We start from the raw sequence: 7,245 nt of genomic DNA on the forward strand, positions 1-7,245 counted from the left end.
AAGAAAATTTTCTTCTTCCTCTATCTGCTATCTCCTCTCCTCTTTACAACAGTTACACATTCATATTATTTTCCATTTCACAGATGTGAAGCTGCATTTCATCTTTCTGAAATACTCCCCAAATTGCGTCTGTAGATGCCAGACACAGGCACATGTTTGTGGCAGGGTTGTCTTCATGCAAGAAATACAAAATTCAGTGGAAAAACTACAAATTCCCCCTAAAATCAATTGTTTCAATGCAACTCCAGGGTAGGAGTCATATTAGGAAGACAGTGTTAATTCTATTTATTTTGGAATTTGAGGCAAGCAAATCTCCACTTACCTATACATAATGTGCTGATGATGTACTGGCTATTGATGTTAATAAAGGTAAAGGAAACTTCTGTGCTCCTTTTGTCCTGATCAGTGATTCTCAGGTAAATGTGTTTACCAGAATGATAGTCGGAATTTTAAGGCCCAGGTACAATAACCAAAAGCAATTAAAAGGAAACTTGTTTAACAAGTGTTGATGACAGCTGTGGGTCTGTGGTTTAAAGGAAGAAGTGAAAATTCTCTTTGAGTTGGATATTTAGAAAAAAAACAATAACCAAACTTGGATAGGGTCATCTGAGAGATACACCCATGAAATGCCACCACAGATTGGTGAATCAGAGTCCTGACTCAGGTTCCAATGATGCTTTCATGACATAGATATCCTCCCCAGTGAAACCAACTGTTTTCACCACAGTAGTCTCTGACAAAGAACTTAAATGTAAGTCATCATTTTAATACAATAATTCTGCTACAGCATTACTCATTTAAAATATGTCTAACCTAAAAATTCTCACTGGAACTCCACACACACTTCAGTAGGAATGGCTTTTTTACAGATGGAAGTAGGTTTTGGGGTAAGAAACATCGATTCTATTTTGTTAATTCTTTTATAGAAAATGGAACTCATGAATCTGGTCAAGAGCTGTTTCAGTAAGTGAATATGGATTAAGCTTTTGGACAATACAGCAAATTCTTATGAAAGCAGAAATGATCAGAAGGTAGATTAGGTATTTTAGCTATATGTATTTAAATAGTTGGCATCATGGGCTGGCTCATGGTGGTGGCTCAACAGGCAGAGTTCTCGCCTGCCACGCTGGAGACCCGGGTTCGATTCCCAGTGCCTGCCCATGCGAAAAAAAAAAAAGAAATGGACTCATTACTCACTCTATTTATTCATTCATTTTAATAAATATTTACCATGCACTTCCTGAGCTACACATTTTTCCCAGGAGTGGTAATGCAAATACTGTAATAAGGTCCCTGCCTTCATGGAGTTTACACTCTAATGGAAAAGAGGGATAATACTTGAGAAAATAGTAAATACCTAATTTAATATGAGAAATTTATATATGCTATGAATAAAATAAAGTAGGGTAACTGGACAGAAAGTGGTAGTGGGGTGGGAGTGGCTATCTTCCTGGGAAGGAAGCTTTTGAGCAGAATGATGTTATTATTTGGTGTGATTCATCCTTCTAAAAACATATTCATGTTATTTCTCTATTCAAAAATATTCAAACATCTCAATTCTTTTCAGAATAAAAAACAAACTTATTTGGTTGATATCCAAGAGCTTTCAGAAAGCCATCTTTCCTTCTTTATCCATGACAATTCCACTAGTAACTAGCTCTTTGACCTATGTCATGCTGAGCTTTGGCTTTCCTTAGGTAAAACAGGGGATGACAAGATCAGACTTGCAGAATTGTTGTGTAACTGAGGCAATGCATATCTAGTGCTTGGCACAGTGCCTGGCACATTGTATTGTGTTAACAATGGCTTTTTCTAAAGCTGAACTTTCTTACAGTCACTTCTCACAGTTCTTTTCCTTGAATGATAAGTTCTTCTCTACCTTTATACTGTTTAATTCTCCCAGGATTGCCATGTTTACACATTCAATGTTTACTCATGTTTCATGGTCCAACTTAATTGCCAATTCTTTCACAAAGCCTTCCCTGTCAACCTTTCTGATCTTCTGGCCTCTAATCAGTTATTTTCATCAGTACTCATTTTGGATTTAATCATCTGCTATTTTGATTATTTTGATTTTTACTGAACTCTATCTTAGGATGGTCCTATCACCCTTGAAATGAAAGTGCAAGCTACTTGAACTTGAAAGCAGTAACCTTACCTTATACATCTCTGTTTTTCATAATGCTCATTACAGTGTTTAGTATCTAGTAGATTTTCAGTGAATGAGTAATATATTTCAAGTAAATGATTAACATCCAAAACAATGTAGATCAGAAAATTTAAAACATTTTATAAACTCATATTAAATATGTGTAGGAGTTGAATAGGTAATCATAGAAGAAATGTAGATGGACAATTAATACATAAAAAGATGTTTAATTTCATCCATGGGGAATAATAAAGATACAAATTAAAACAATACTACAGTACTATTAAAATTAAAAGTATATTTATATACTGACTATTTCAAAAGTGTATTGTATACTGACTATTTATATATGGACTATTTCAAGACTTGGTAAGACCTCGGGGAAATGAGTTCTTATACTTTGATGGCAGGAGTTAGAATTGAAATAGTCACTTCAGAGGAAAACTTGGCAGCTTCTATTTAATGTTAAGATTTGCATACCTGATAACCAAGCAGTTTCACCTCCTGATATCATTCTAGGTACCTATCCTGACACAGGCTCTCAGACAGGAATATATGAAGCTACCCACCATAAATATCTGTAATAGCAAAAAAAATGCAAACGAATTATTAATCGGTAGAGAAAGATTCAATAAACTATTGTATATTTATATTATAGTATGGACTATTATTCAGGTGTTAAAAGAAATAAAGCTATAGTGATATGGTGGGTTGACTCACGCATCTTCCATTCTAGGATTACTTTCTATGCTGCAGTGCTTGGAAAGCTAAGTTAAGAACTACAACTCCCAGACTCCGTTACAACTAAGGTTCTGAATGCAAATTATATTCTGTAAACCAGATATGCAATTGAAACTTAGTAGGGGGAAGTGAGTCAGAGATCTTTCAAGGAAAAATTGAAGCTGCTTTTTGGATTTCTGCTGATAAGAGATCATGGAGGTGTGATGTTTCCTGCAGCAGCATTCCAAAGTCCTTCCTCCAGCTTCCTGGAGGCCAAGAAATAATTTTAGAGGCGACAGAGACCAGACCAACCTGTGAGTGTCTGGAAATCATAGTGGTGGTATCATCGATTTTGGAGGCTTTCTGATCCCTGGATTCTAGCTATTGATTTCGATAATGTCAGTTGTGGTGACGCCTCCTGGGCATTAGTTCTCCAGTGTTCTGTGAATCATTCCTTGAGGCTTAGCCCAGAGCCTCTAACACCAGCCCTTCCAAGAATTTTCAAAGTACGTGATTTCCTGTTTCAAATTTCTTTCTGCTTAAAATGCCTTTCCTGCTGTGAAATCTGACTGTTACAGTTGTGGGTTCACGTAGAATGACATCAAGAAAAAGTATTGAGTCAAATATGAGTTGCAGAATGATAATTCAATTTGATGCTGTCTTAGTCTCCTAGAACTGCTTTAATAAAGTACCACAAAATGGGTGGCTTAAAATGATAAAAATTTATTGTCTCGTAGATCTGGAGGCAAGTGATCCAAACTTAAGGTGACAGCCAGATCGTGTTGCCTTTGACGTATCTGGAGAAGAATGTGTTCCATTCCCCTCTCCAGGTTTTTGGCAGTGACCAGAAATCTTTGGTGTTCCTTGGCTTAAGGCGGTATAAGTGCAGTCCCTTCTTCAGTGGACACAGAGTGTTCTCCCTAGCATCTGTCTTTTCCTCTGTCCTTCTTACAAGGATACCACCCATATTGTTTTAAGGGCCCTGTGCTGGCTTGAAAGGATTTATGTACCCTAGAAAAGCCATGTTTTAATCCTAATCAGTCTTGTGGGGACAACAGTTTTTCTAGTTCCTATTCAGTACTATAGGTTGGAAACTTGATTAGGTTATCTCCACAGAGATGTGACTCAATCAAGTGTGGGTATTAAACTTGATTAGATGGAGAAGTGTCTTCACCCATTCTACGTGGTCCTTGATTAGTTTACTGGAATCCTATAAAAGGGGGGATATTTTTGGAGAGAATATCCTTTTGAGAACAAGAAAGCCACAGCAGAGCCGAGAAGAGCCACAAGGACGAGAGAAACACAAAGTCCACCAGCCAATGAACTTTGGAGATTTAGAAAGAGCAGAGAAGTACAACAGAATGCCACAGAACCACAAAGCAGAGAGTCCACCAGCCAGTGACTTTTGGAGATTAAGAAGGAAAATACCTCCTGGGGAGCGTCCTGAAGCAGGAAGCCTGGAGAAGAAGCTAGCAGATGCCGTGTTCGCCATGTGCCTTTCCACTTGAGAGAGAAACTGTGAACTTTATCAGCCTCTTTGAATCAAGCTATCTTTCCCTGATGTCTTAGATTGGTCATTTCTTTGGACTCGCTTTAAGTGGGACATTTTCATAGCCTTAGAATTGTAAACTTGTATTAAATTCCCCTTTATAAAAAGCCATTCAATTTCTGATGCATTGCATTCCCACAGCTAGCAAACTAGAACAGACCCATGCCACCCCAGCATGATCGCATTTTAACTTGCCCAATTCTTTCCATAATAGCCTTATTTCCAAATAAGGTCACATTTTGAGGTAACAAGAATTGGGACTTCACCATATCTTTTGGGGAGAAATAATGTGATTTACAACATGCTATAAATGCTTGAAATAGACAGTAAAAATATTATATATTTTCAGTGTGTGCTGACATATGTATTTTGATTCATGGGGGAAAAATCTGGAATGGTTCACAAAAAATTACCTCTTAGGAGAAGAAAAGACACCAAAATTAGAAATAATGTTTAAAGAGACATAGCCTGATCTATAATGTGTTCATTTTCCTCACAAGAATTATTTTGCTCATATTTTACTGAGGTAATTTTTTGAAGGTTTTCAAAAGCATACTTGAATTAAATAAAAGTTTATCTTTGATATGGATATGAGTAGAGAAAAAAGGTGGAATTGTCAATAAAATATAGGATTTGGGGGAGTTAGGGCCAAAGTAATGTGGCTAAAAATAAACTGTACCACAGGCTTTGTAGAATTTTTCAGGAAGAGATGGTGATTTGATGATGACAGGCACAAAAAAGAGCATAGTGGATAAAAACTCGCACAAAGACTTGAGCTGAGTTTTAGGGAATATTAGAAAAAAATTCAGGGAAAGACATCTTAGGCAATTTGGAAAGACCTAATACAGAATTTTCAGGAAAACTTAAGCAATAGTGTGACTGGAACTAAGTTCGATGTAAGGAAGTGGAAATAATACATAGAAGAAAGTAGCATCCAGGTCTTGATAGTTCATTTCAGTTTTATTCAGTCAGACACAGTGATTATCTCTGTTGAACCAGTCACAGGGCCAGGACCATAGAGGTGAAAGAAACCCTATGAGAAGCTCACAGTCTAGTACGAGATCAAGATTAGTTACAGGTCATTTTTACATCTTGCAGAAAATGCAATGACAAGTGTTTGCCTGGGGAAACCTGGAGCACTAGCTGGAAGATTATAGGAAAGTCTTCCTGTGGGAGGTTACATTTTAGCTGTGTTTTCAGTAATGAGTAGGAAGAGTGAGTCAAGCTTTTTATGGATTTTAAGTTGGAGAGAGAGGTGCTGCACCCAGACTAATCCTTCCTGATTACTAAGACCTTTTCCCTGAGACGCCTCTCCTCTGAACAATGCCGCTAGAGTACATTAAGGATTAGTAGGAGGGCCAACAGTTCAGGGGGAAGGCAGCGGTTTTCTTTAAAAGGAAGTCGGGTTCACTTAGTATAGCTCTCTGACCCTTGAGTTGCTTGTTCTGATCATGACTTGATTTAATTCCTCTTTCATCAAATGGCTAGGAAGGATATTGTGGCACAATTTCTCATTAACCTGGCTAGTGAATCCCATTTCATTTAATCTTGGTTTTGGTAGTTGAGATAAATCTGACTTAAAGAGCATAAACCTAAGCTTAGGAAACCCAAGATGGCTAAGTAATTGAATGCTTCTATAATATATACTCCTATATTTCATGAGAATGAAGTTTTGTTTACTCAATCATGAGTGTCTACTGCAGCAAATTTTAAGTGAAGGTTTTTTTTAGTAATCAAAATGTAAAAGTATGATAGAATTATTTTATTTCTGTTATTAAGCATAATTATAAGAACAAAGAATAATAATATAATTTATCTTTTCTGGAATTCTTCCTTCAGCATAAACTCTAAATCTAAAACATCCTTGATATAATATTATGAAATGTTATTTAAAAAAGGTTCTTTTGAAACTTCCCCTTGGATTGGAGTTATGAAAAATGAAAATCATTGATAGACCTCATTCACCTCAGTCATTAGCAGATAGTACTTAGGACATTCAAGAAAATATCTGGCCAAAATGGCCAATATCTATTTTGTAAAGTCATTGTTTTAGTTTTCTAAAGCTGTAAGACTGCAATATACCAAAAATGGTTTGGCTTTTATAAAGGGGATTTATTAAGTTACAAATTTACAGTTCTAAGGCCATGAAAATATCCAAACTAAGGCATCCAGATAAAGATACCTTGACTCAAGAAAGGCTGATGTCTGTCACATGGGATAGGATGTGGCTGGCATCTGCTGATCTTTATTCCTGGTTCCATTGCTTCCAGCTTCTGATGTCAGTAGCTTCTTCTTTAAGCGTCAGCGTCCTGACTTAGTTGCTCTGGGCCAAAACTCTAGGTTTCATCTCTTAGTTTAGCATCTCATGGAAAGGCACATTGTGACGTCAGCTGGGCTCTGGTTCCTCTTTAGCTTCTGTCAGCCTCTTAGCTCCTGGCATCTCCTGGGACTTCTGCACTTCCAAATATCTGCATCTCTGTCAGTTCTGAATCAACTAAAAACTGTTTCTACTTTGAAAGGACTCCAGTAAACTAATCGATATTCACCTTACTTTGAATGTGTGTTTTATCTCCAAAGGAGTAATCTCATCAAAAGACACCAGCTGCAACTGAGTGTATCAATTTCCATGCAATCTAATCAAAGGTTTCCACCCTAAATAATAGATACGCCCCTACAAAATTGGATTAGAAAAAGAACATGGCTTGTCTGGAGTACATAACATCATCAAACCAGCAAAGTCATAGAATACAAATTTTGCTCCAGTTTCATCTGTTGTTGAAGATTTCTTTTAAAAGCATAATAGAGGAATAGTTATATTCAGTAGTGT

General features: G+C 36.8%; 1 long non-coding RNA gene across 1 annotated transcript; it reads right to left on the bottom strand.

Annotated features, from left to right (window-relative positions):
- Window positions 1–1,052: 1,052 nt before the first annotated feature.
- LOC143663676 (uncharacterized) lies at window positions 1,053–6,730 on the bottom strand. Its single transcript, XR_013166113.1, has 3 exons — window positions 6,601–6,730; window positions 2,630–2,727; window positions 1,053–1,154 (listed from the first exon to the last, which is right to left on the bottom strand). It is a non-coding gene; the product is annotated as an uncharacterized LOC143663676 (long non-coding RNA).
- Between the last annotated feature and the right edge of the window lie 515 nt (window positions 6,731–7,245).

The sequence above is a fragment of the Tamandua tetradactyla genome, chromosome 19 (genome assembly GCF_023851605.1).
Source record: "Tamandua tetradactyla isolate mTamTet1 chromosome 19, mTamTet1.pri, whole genome shotgun sequence".
Lineage (NCBI taxonomy): Eukaryota > Metazoa > Chordata > Mammalia > Pilosa > Myrmecophagidae > Tamandua > Tamandua tetradactyla.